Here is an 11,722-nt window from a genome sequence, read left to right as displayed (position 1 = left end):
ACACACACACACACACACACACACACACAACCAAGACTTATCTGGCCCAAAATGTCAATAGTATCAAGGCTAAGAAACCTGTTCTAGACTAAGCACTGGAGGACTTAAGAAAATACTTTTTGAAGTTTTATATCATACTTCTTAGTTGTTAGCATGAGAAGTTAATAAGGAGATAGGCAGAGATGAGAATCAAGTTTGGAGGAACTTGAGCAAAACTAATTGCCAAAATATCCTATATTTGTGAAGCTCCTTGTTCAGTGAGCATGCTCAGAGCACTTAGACATGGATAGTTTTAAAGAAGAGTTGGATCACTAGAGTTTTTGGCAGAATGTAACACTGCCATTTTTTTCTACCATTTTAATAAAGGAAAATGAAAAGATCAGAGGTTATTAAATAGGATACGAGAGAAGTATCTACACAGAAAGTTTGAAATTTTAAAACCTTACCTTTTGAATTGTATAGTAGGTGTGTCTACTAAAGGGGTTAAAGATACTAATATGGGTAAAGTTTCAGGCACAGATATTGGTATAGGTATGAATGGGCAAAGGGAAAAATTGTACTATGATGAACTTGTAGCCCTACATTTTTAGATTTTATTGAGAGAAGTTCAGCTGTCTCTTTGACATAAGTTAGCTGTGTGAGTTGAAAGATTTTATAAATATATTTGAGTTAAATCTGAGAGCTATAAAAAGACACTGACATGTCTAATAAAGAGCTGTTAAAACTTGAGTAAATGAAGCATTATCTGTACTATAGAAAATGTAACTATATTTTGATTTAGCTTAATGTTTTGGAAAGAATATAAGTAGACATGGGTAGTATATAACTTTGTTGTGCATCATGAACACTGAAGCTTTTTCAATCTTAGAAAGTGCTTTATAAGAACACTGTTCCTTCAGAAGAATGTTCTTTTTTTTTCTGTACTGCATTTTTAAATTGCATAGGGAGTTTTAGATAAATGGAGAAGTACATTCCAAAAGCCACTCTAGCAGGAATAGAGTCCATCAAATATTTGGATAGTAAATTTTTATCACTTTATAAGATCTTTTCTTGAACTGTACATGAGGGGAAAGGAATCCCATACTGTAGTGTTCTCCCTATTTGCAGAAGCATATTAAAGACCTAAAACAGAGGCAAGGCTGGAATGCCAGGAAGAGGGAAAAAGAAAGGACAAAAGGCCATCATAATCTCCATGTTTACTTTGAGATGCTTGTTTAATGACCCTTACATAAGGGCACACTCCTGCCTTTAAGGTAAAAATAGGATCTAAAAAGCTATAGTTCAGAATTATAATGATGTATCTGAAGGCCATGGACCATTGGTGTCAAAAGACAACACTTGGGATCATCGATGAGATTTAAACAGACAAATATTCTAGAGGAATCCTCTTGAACTATACACTTGCTACTTTGGCTTTTTGAATAACTCATGGATGAGCTTTTCTGCTAGCCTCCAGGCAGTGTGATAACCAAGGAAGCAACAGTATTGGGAAGCTCTTCAGACACTAATCAGCTGGGGAAAGAGTTCATTGGCAAAAGTGTCCTCCAAGACACTTCCCAAGCAGAGAGGACTGTCACTTAAGGGGGAAAGGGAGCCCTCATATCCAGTCACTGTAAGCATCCAGCAGGCAGGAAGATGGCTCAGGTAGTGGCTGGATGAAAGTAGACTTGAGATACCCAGCTCTGGAATGAAGTCATCTTCTACAGTTTCTTTCCTCACTGAGAATGAATTCAGGGTGGTCATTCTTTGAGGGAGAGGTGCTTCTTCAATTTTTATTAACACAGTAGTGTGTCTCTGTGTCTCAGAGGGGATATACATAGTTAAAATGGATTTGCTTATTAATGACTTCCAGCTTGGCTGATGACATCCTCATTGACAGAAAAGGCTAGTAAGGAACTGGGTTCTTCTGGGTAGACCTCAGTGAACTTCTCCAGGCTGGTAGACCCTGAGAAGGGACACTTGAAGAACTCAGACCAAGATGTCCAGGATCCCTCAGAGAATATCAGACTCAGGATCTGAAGAGCCAATTCCATCAGAATCCATGGGGAGATGTTCTGGAGGGGGCAATTAGGCCTGCAGCTACTGCAAAGGTACACGTAGTCCAAGGGTGAGACCCAGACTTGGTCCTACTCCATTCCCATTGGCCTCCACCTCTACTTGCTCTTCCTGCATCCCCAAGTGCTGTCTTAACCTTTGGTTCTCAGCTACAAGGCCATGAATTTTCTCTCTTAAAACCTGATTTTCTAGAAAAAAATCTCTTTTTCCAAATCTACTACTTGTTCCAGCTCACTCTTTTGAGCTTTCTTTCATCCTAATTTTTTGGTTTCCTCCTCAGTGCCTTCCTCTCAGGACTCAGATGCATGAGGTGCTGTTACTTGTGCACCTGGCCACCAGTGCTGTCCTTTTCATGAGAAGCAGGGCCTGGCAGTGGTGGCAGGAGCAACCTGGCCAGACTGTGGAGAGTCCAAGACTGTCTAGAACAATGTCCTGATTAGTATTTAAGTTCTTCAGGCATCTCACCACAGCCTGTATTAATCATATTGTACCTGAAATACTACAGAAACTAATTGTTGTTAGAACATTTTAAGGATTGAAAACAGTGTTCTCTTTGGGGATACCAAAAAGATCTTCCCTGACCTTGCTCTGCAAACTATAGAGAAACTAGGAATTTGGTTTATTTTTTACATGCTGGATAGATAAGTGTGGAATGACTTGGTTGGTGGATGCTCTCAGCTGTACAGGGCCTCTTTCTACAGAAAGAGATAGGGCCTCAGAGGCTGACCTTCTCTTAACTTTTCTGCTGCTACCATCCACCATCTGTTTTGAATTTTTAACCAGTCTTTACTTCTTTTCTCCCACATCATTAAGTGGTCTCAACAACTTCTCTTTAGTGTTTCTACTGAAATATAAAACATTTTTCCAGTTTTCCTTCTATTTTTCCTTATTTCCTGGTAACTAAGGTTATAAATGGAGGGAAGCCTTAAATGATTGTTTTTTTTTTTCCAATGGATATTTTGTTTCTCTTTTTACTTAAATCCTACAGTAAAGAATAAATACATTTTCAGAGCTAAAGGTGTATTTCTTGGTATTTCAGAAAGAAAATAGACTCAGGTCTTTTTTTAATGTTTCCTCTGAGGAAGTAAGATGAGAGCTTTGAAGAATTAAAAACAGTAAGGCTTTGGGTAAGGTCAGAGAGATTTAATGTTGGGAGATGCTGCCAAAGATTCTCACCTAAGGGAGAAGAAGGAATGGAATGTGGTAGGTAAGATTCAGTCCTGCGTGAGACTTGGAATGAAAAATGGAAGAAAGTTCTAGAGACAACTTCCAGATAAGGTTCTAGAGACAGCAAAGAAGAAAAGTCCCAGATGCTTGCAGCAGCAGTTGCCATTTCTGAATACTATTTATTTTTAGGAAACACAAGTTTCACATATGTGGGTAGGAAGCTTGATTGGAACAGAAACCCAATGCCTTGTTTCTGCTGTTTGTGTCCTATCTCTAAGGTACTGCCTTTCCTTATGGCTCCAGAACACTCTACAGGAAGTGTTGAACATAAACAGTTAACTGAGGATGAAATAGCTCTTCTTTTCTCAGGATAGAGTAGGAAGTGATGGGCTATGGTTGAAGCATGGGGAATATGGGTTTGATGTTTTAAAAGACTTGCAGGGCTACTCAGTGCTAGGATATGGCAAATTTATCAACATGGTAAAGTCTTCTTTAGAGACCCCCCAAAAAATATTGTTTTGGTGATAACTTAAAGACAACCTCTTAAAAAGCTTTTTTTTTTTTTTAGCCCAAGGTTCTGTGAAAGAGAAACCAAACCTTAAGGCCATCATGTAAATAGGTCATGCGTTAATTTACCTGACACACTTGAAGACTAGACATAGGTAGTTGATCATCTTGTGGCAGTAGCAGGAAATAAGAAACCCAAGCTGCATGTATCTTTTAAAATCTCCCTAGCAACCGAGTCAGCAAAGGCCATCCTTCCAGCACTTGCTGCCAGCTGAGAGAACTGGCTTGAGATTCTTTGAGGATTGCCCAGTACATCAAGATCTTCTGTTTCAGTGCCCTTTTACAAAGGGCCATCTCTTACCTCTACAGTGCTGTCAACTTTTTTAAAATTATAGGTATATATTTTTGTACTGGGGTTGAACCCATGGTGCTTTACCACCAAGCTACCTCTCCAGTTCTTTCTAAATTTTATTTTGAAATAAGTTCTCCCAGAGTTTCTCGAGCTGGCCTTTAACTTGCAGTCTTCCTGCTTCAGCCTCCCAAGTAGCTGGGATTACAGGTGTGCATTACCATGCTGGCTTTACTTATTGTTTTAAAGTTCTGTTCATATAAATTGTTGTCTACTTCTAAAAGAACAGAATTCTTTGAGAAACCCATAATAATTTATAAGAAAACACTCAGAAGAAGATAAGCTATAAAAGCAATGTTAGTATTAAGGCTGGTGAGCATATGTAATTAGTTCTACCCCATAATGAAGACTAGGGCAGAAGGTCCTATAACTTGTTTAGGGTCACATTGTTAATCCTATAAGTAGCTATATACAAGTCCTGAAGGACAAAAACATAATGTTCCAATTTTTGTTGGTAAAATTTTTCTGTAATCCCAGGGATTGGCAGTACTTGGCACAAGGGCTACTTTCTTTCCTTCACCCCACTGCACCACTCCAGAGGCATAGTAGTATGTGACCCTGGTTTTCAACTCATGTGGGCAGTTGGGATATTTGGAGCTAAGTCATGGGGCTGCATTCTGGAGTCATGCTCAATCATGCATAATGTTTATTTTGTGAAGTTGCTGATGCCTGAAGCTCAAATTGGACCATGTTTAGAAGATTTGGGGGTACAGTTTGCCAGTGCTTCTTAAACGACGGATGGACTCTGAAACTTTGCTTTCATGTGCTGTGTTGACAGTGGACTTGCCATTGGATATAGCTCAAACATGATCAGGACAGAGCATGGAGATGCCTCTCAAGTAAGGTCAAAGAGAGTGACAGCAGAAGTTGATGGAAAGAGAAACCAAGTACAGGAACATGCCGCGTCTCTGCGCTTCTCTTTCTTTTTTCCAGAGATGGTGCAGAAGGCAATTCATCCAGCTGTTCAAGTGCTACAAGCTCATCATTCTTGATTCCTCTCAGTACCTTATACCTGTCCCCAAACTACCCACCCACCCATCTAATCTATTGGCTATTCCTCTTGGCTCAACCTTTGGAATATCTGTAGTCCTACCTTTTTCTACTATTGCTGCACTGGGACAAGCCCATCATCCCCTCTCACCTGAACTATTGAAATCACCTGCTTTGTTTCTTTAACTCCATTCTCCCCACAGAGTCTGTGCTCCATAGAGTTGCCACAATAATCCTTCAAAATATAAACTGGGTTGCATCACTCTCCTGATCTAAAGGTTCCAGCAACTTCTCAAAATGTTTTGAGTGGAATAGTAAATCTTTCCTGTGATCTGTGACACACTGAGCTATCAGGAACCTGACCATTTTTCTATTTGCAACTCTCTCCCGTTACACTGGTTTTCTTGCTTTATCTTGAACCAGTCAGGTGTGTCTTCATCTCCAAGCCTTTGCATTTACTGTTTCCCCTGCTTGTAACAGTCCTTCCCATGATGATTGAATGACCCTGAATTTTCGTCTCTTTGAATGTCATTTCCTCCAAGAGGCCTTTTCTGGTCACCCTATCTGAAATAATACCAGCTATCTGTATCTGTCTGTTTGTCTGTCTGTCTTTATATTATCTACCCACCCTGTTTTTTCTTTATTTTTCATTAGGCTTCTCATCTCTGCCTGACATTGTATATCTAGTTTCTCTATGTCCTCTCCCTTAGAATGTGAGCTCCGTGAAGGCAGACCCATGTCTGTTCTGTTCCTTGCTCTATCTCTAGCTAATAAAACAGTGCCGGGCACACTGTAGTTATTTATTAATAAATGAATCAATTGAATTAATTAACAAAGTATGCCAAGTCCTTTTCAATATAGGTAGCCAAAGGTGACTAATTATAATTGTATGTTTTCGCTACACACACACACACTCCTTATAAGATATTAGGACCTGTGCTAGATTCTTTGCTTGTCTTATCCAGTTTAGTAAAACAGCTGCCAGATAGGTGCTTTTATTATCCCCATCATAATAATGACAAAATGGAGGCTCAAAGAGGCAGCTTTTCTCAAGGTCACACAGTTATTAACTAATAGAAAGTAATTACAGTAGGTCTGGCCTGGCTTCAAAATCTTAACTAGATAACTGTGCTATATATTACATCTCCTAATTTTTAATGTGCCAAAATCCTATCAGAGAATAAATAGAATAACAGGGAATTTTTTTCTGTATATATTTTTACAAAGGACTACAAAATTATAGAATATATATTTTTGTTCCTTTGAAATGAAAGAAGTTACTCAAAAACTCTAGAAACTAAGTTCCATTAAAGATCACGTGCAGTAATATAAAAATACAAATAAATTTATTCAGTTATATTAAGTTAAGCAAGATTTTAAAAGCTTCCATTTCATACCTTTCTAGTTAAAGAAAAAAAATGTTATGCAAATAAAATCCATCATGTTGGCACATTTACAAGATGCTTTCCCTTTCCCTCTCTGAGCTCAGAATCTATTCTTTTATTTCTTGCCCTTTTCATTCCTGCCACCTACACTTTAGGGCCATCTTCTTTTGCTCTTGCTGTCCTTTCCTTTGCTCTCATTTGTGTAGCTGTCAGCATCTCCTCTTCAGGTGTCACTCCCTGCAAGCCCTCACTGGATACTTGCATTTTATGGAGAACCCTTAACCTCTCCAAGATGTGCCCCAGTTCTCCCAGAACTTCTCACCCTCTCTTCTTTTGGGAAGTGAATGGGAGGTCCAGCCCCCTTCTTCAGGGTCTTTTTCTTCTCAGTCTTCCCCATCTTATCTCAGAACTTCTGTATGCAAGATTTACACCATATAAATTCTTGTCACATTATCAGGTGCTCTTTCTCCATGAGAATAAAGTAGTCCTTTACTCTTTCCCAAAATATAATACTTTCCATTGTGCCCTCTATCTAGTTCCTGTGATCAACTCACATGAAGCTAAACTTCTAGGCAAGTAGCTCCAGATGCCTGGAGATATTAAGGTGCAGCAAGAGAAACAAAAGGTGTTAGAACTGGAAGATACCTTAGAAGTCATGGGGGCCTGTTTCTTTTGTTTTGCTGTCTCATGTTTCAGTTTCTATCTATTAGCATGAATTTGGCTATAAGTAACAGAGTGCTCAAACTAAGGGCTTAACATGATTTGCTATCTTCCTTAATAGTAAGTCTGAAGGTGGAGTGGTTCTAAAGTTTGGTTAGGAGCCCACAAGTATGCAGACCCAGGTGTTTTCCATGTTTTCCCTTTGCGACTTCAGCTTATTGGTGAAGTCTGGCCTCCTATCCTGAGGTAGGATACCTCACATACATAGCTACAGCCTTTTGAGGAAATGGAGATATATTTAGTTTTCATGCCTCTCTGTATTACAAAGGAAAATTTTTTCCCAAGCGACCTCAGCAGACTGCTGCTCATACATCTAGCTATGAGGAAGCCAGGATTGCCCCAAAGTGACATGTTGGCTTTCTGACAGGTAGGGCAGAGACAGGGACAGGATTCTTCCAAGGCAGAAAAGGGAAAGAAATAGCTATTGGTGAGGCAACATTAATGTCTGTCATTTGTACTAAGGCTGACAAGAACAACTTCTGAATCATCCACATCCTTTTTTAGTATTGTCCAAATTGGAAGAATTTGTTTCTGTTTACAAGTGTTTGTGGGTTTAAGCTTCTCAACTAACAAGAGATAGCCAGGAAGTGGGGAGGGTGGGTAGTAGTTTTTGTTTTTATAATAAAATAAAAACAGCCGAAATTTATTTCTTATAGTTCTAGAGATTGGAAATCTAGCATGGCCAGGCTCTGGTGAGGGTCTTCTAGATCACAGACTTCTGACTTCTCATTGTGTCCCCATATAGCACAAAGAACTAAAGAACTCTCTCAGGTCCATTTTAGAAGAGCACTAATTCCTTTCCTGGGAGCTTCACCTTTATGACCTAATCACCTTCCAAAGGACCCTTCCTAATGCTGTTACACTGGGGCTAAGAATTCAGCAATGAATTATGAAGGGGATGTAAAAGTTATTCTATAATGGGGGAGGGAGGAAAGGAAATAGAGAAAGGAAAAATAAATTTAAAATAACTATAATATATAATTTCACATATATATTAGATCATGTGACACATATTGTGAGCTGCTACTATGTGATAAAATTGTATATTAGTCTGTCATTGGACTTTGTTGTATAGCTTCTTATTTTCTTTTTGTGGAAGCTCAATGATTGTACACTAAAAGAATGACCAATCTTTGTTCTTCTTTCTGGCATTCAGTCAAAGGGAACTTGTCCCAGTAGAGCTTTATAAATCATATAATTAAACTTAGGAACTGAGATTTTTAGATGTAATAGAGGATGCCTTTCTAAATGAAGGCTGCTGACAAACGTATATATAACAATGAAACAGAGAGTAACTAATCCTAGTCTTTGATTCAATTATATCTGGTAAGAATTATTAAAAGAAATTTTCTTCTAATACCACCATTAATTTTTAAATTATTTTAGATTGAGACAGATAATAAGCCAGTTGTAAACATCTCAAATTATTGTGTTTTATATGTCAGTTATACATATCAAAGCCTGTGTTAGGTTTCAAGGATCCAACAATATAGATATGACCTCATTCCAGCCTTTAGAACCTGTAGCTCCAGTGGAGGAGAGACATATAAACTAATTATTATAATTCTGTGTAATAAGGACTACAACAATGGTATGTAAGATAAGAATTAGTATAAATGACAGTGTCTATTCTGTAAGATAGTTAATGTCATCTTCATTGCTAAGTGCAAATATAGAGCCACAGAATGATCCAGCTAACTTGTCTTAAGTAGCAGAGTCAGGCTGTGAACTAGGTCTCTGGCCCCAAATCCAGTGTCTTGCTTCCTAGGCTGCCTGGAAGAGAAGATTGAAGTCTCTCTTCCATTTGAAGGCAATATCAATCAGAAAAGACTCTGTGGAGTAGTTACTATTTGAGATTGACCCTGGGACATAAAATCTCAGTAGGGTGATAGCAGAAACATTCTAGGAAATGAGAACAGCACAAAAAGGTATTGCAATTTATGGCAGAGAAGATATCAAGAAGGTAGTCGAATCTTCTAATGAAAGGCCTTATCCTCAAGTAAAGTATAAGATATAAACTCTATACTTAAAGTGTAAGTAAATACCTTTTGCTCAAGTTTTAAGGTATAAAGTGTATACTTGAGTTATTCATATTTAATTCAATGGACAAAATTACTCTTTTCCTTTGTTTTTTTGTTTTTGTTTTTTTTTTTGCTGGGAGGGTACTTGGGGATTGCTCAGGGGCACTCGACCACTGAGGCACATCCCCAGCCTTATTTTTTGTATTTTATTTAGAGACAGAGTCTCACTGAGTTACTTAGTGCCTCACTTTTGCTGAGGCTAGCTTTGAACTCACCATCCTCCTGCCTCAGCCTCCCTAGCCTATATTACAGGTGTGCACCATCGCATCAGGCTCAAAAGATTATCTTGGGTAGTTAATTTGCTACAAATATATCTAATAGTGCTGGAGGTGATCCAGAGAAGAGGTCATAGGCAGTCCAAGCAAGAGGTAATGAAGGCCCTCTAAGGAGCTACCTTTTCACAAGGCTCAAGTGGTTGTCATCTCATGTAATACGAAAAAAAAAAAAAGATATATGTAGCCACAGATTGGAGTGCTCTTCAGATTAGTTGCTATTTTTATTTCAGTGAACAATTATTTACAATAACTAAAAGCTATTTTCCCACTACAACTATTTCTTTCATTCTCTTGTGGATGAGTTATCTTACCTCAAAGAGGTTTTCTAAGATAAATTTTCAGTTGCTTAAAATCTCCCAAAAGAGAAATGCATAGTTTGTGGCAAGATGGTACAACAAGGAAGGTCAGTATATACACTCCTGCCCAGAACAATGGAATAAAATTAAACAAAGGTATATTAAATAACATCATTAGTCATTAGGGAAATGCAAAGAAGAGCCACCATGAGATGCACACCACACCTGCTAGAATGGCAAACCAAATTAAAAAGACCATATCTAAACTTGGCAAGGATGTACAACAACTGGAACATTCATACACTGCTGGGAATGAAACATGATAGAAGTGTTTTGGAAGTAGTTTCTCAAATATCAAAAATTACTCAACTAGTCTACTCCTAGGCAATTACCCCAGGGAAATGAAAGCATATATCCATTATTTTATGAGTAATTGTGTATAAATACTCATAGCAACATTAAGTAATAGCACTGGAATTACCCTCAAATTTCATTACCAGGTAAATAAGGAAACAATTTTGGTATGTTTGTGTTATGGAAATATATCTCAGCAATAAAAAGGGTCTGAGCTATTGATACAGGTAACAAGGTGAGTGAATCTCCAGATAATATTGCTGACCACAGGAATCTAGACCTCTTCTCTACCAAAGAAGAGTTTGATTCTCTTTATATAAAATTTAGAAAATGTAAACTAATTTACATTGACTGAAATTAAATTGGTGGTTGCCAAGGGGCAGTAAGGAAGAGAGTAAGAGGAGGAAGAAAGAATGTTAAAGGGGCATGAAGAAACCATGAGTGTTGACTAGGTTCATTTCTTGATTTTTTTGTGAAAATTTTATGAATGCATTTTTCTAAATCTTATCCAATAGTACACATTATAATATATGTAGGGCTTTTTTGTAAACTATACTTTAGTAAAGCTTTTTTTCAAACTACCAGATACCAGCTATGTCTTCCTAAGTTTAAAACTTTTAATTCTGCGGACTCAAATATGACAAGAAGCATTTAAATTCTCTTGGATTTAAAAAATATTTTTCCCACAGTTTATACCTATATTTTGCTTTCATTTAATTTTTTAAAATTCTTTAAATGGAAACCAGTTTTTGTTGTTGTTGTTGCTGCTGCTGTTGTTGTTTTTGGTGAGGAAGTGGAGCAGTAGAAACATACATAATCTACTAGTAAGACCATAATTTGATGTCATTACTATGAAAAAACATTTTCAAGTTAAATGTGTGCATGCCCCACTACTGAACAGTTCTCATTCTAGGTACATATGAAAATAGCAGTTCTAAACTGATTTCAAGACTCTTTTATGCTTTTAAGTTATTGAGGAACTTTTGTTTATGTATTGAGAGCTTTTGCTTATGTCAGATATTTACTTTATTAGAAACTAAAACTGGGAAAGTTTTAAAATATTCATTTTTAAATGACAATAATAAACCTATTGACATGTTAACACAAATAATACTTTTAGGGGAAATCATTATTTTCCAAATGAAGAAAATTAGTGAGAATGGTGGTATTGTTTTATAATTTCACAACTCTCCTCAGTGTCTTTCCCAATAGAAGACTGATACTCTATTCCTATATTCAATCTGCTGGAATATATTTCATTTGAATACAGGAATAAAATCTGGCCTTACAAACATATGTAGTTGGAAATAGAACTATTTAAATAGCCTTTTCAGAAATTTTTGAATATTCTTCTTTGGTATTACACAACTGTCCAAGAGACAGTTTCTTTAAAAGAAGTTGCATTGTTGAATCTGAACCACATCAGTGAACATTTTGTATTCTGTCATATTAAAGTCTATTGGTCTGTCTTGTACTTTGAATG

The 11,722-nt window shown here is 37.3% G+C and overlaps 1 protein-coding gene and 1 pseudogene across 13 annotated transcripts in view; one reads left to right on the top strand and one right to left on the bottom strand.

The window, feature by feature from the left end:
* Nucleotides 1-11,722, top strand: part of Snap91 (synaptosome associated protein 91) — a 122,910-nt gene that overhangs the window by 29,305 nt on the left and 81,883 nt on the right. The window lies entirely within an intron of this gene.
* LOC125615209 lies at nt 991-6,910 on the bottom strand (annotated as a pseudogene).

This window comes from Marmota marmota, unplaced genomic scaffold (assembly GCF_001458135.2).
Source record: "Marmota marmota marmota unplaced genomic scaffold, marMar, whole genome shotgun sequence".
In the NCBI taxonomy this organism is placed as follows: domain Eukaryota; kingdom Metazoa; phylum Chordata; class Mammalia; order Rodentia; family Sciuridae; genus Marmota; species Marmota marmota.
This window is presented reverse-complemented; position numbering and strand designations above follow the sequence as displayed.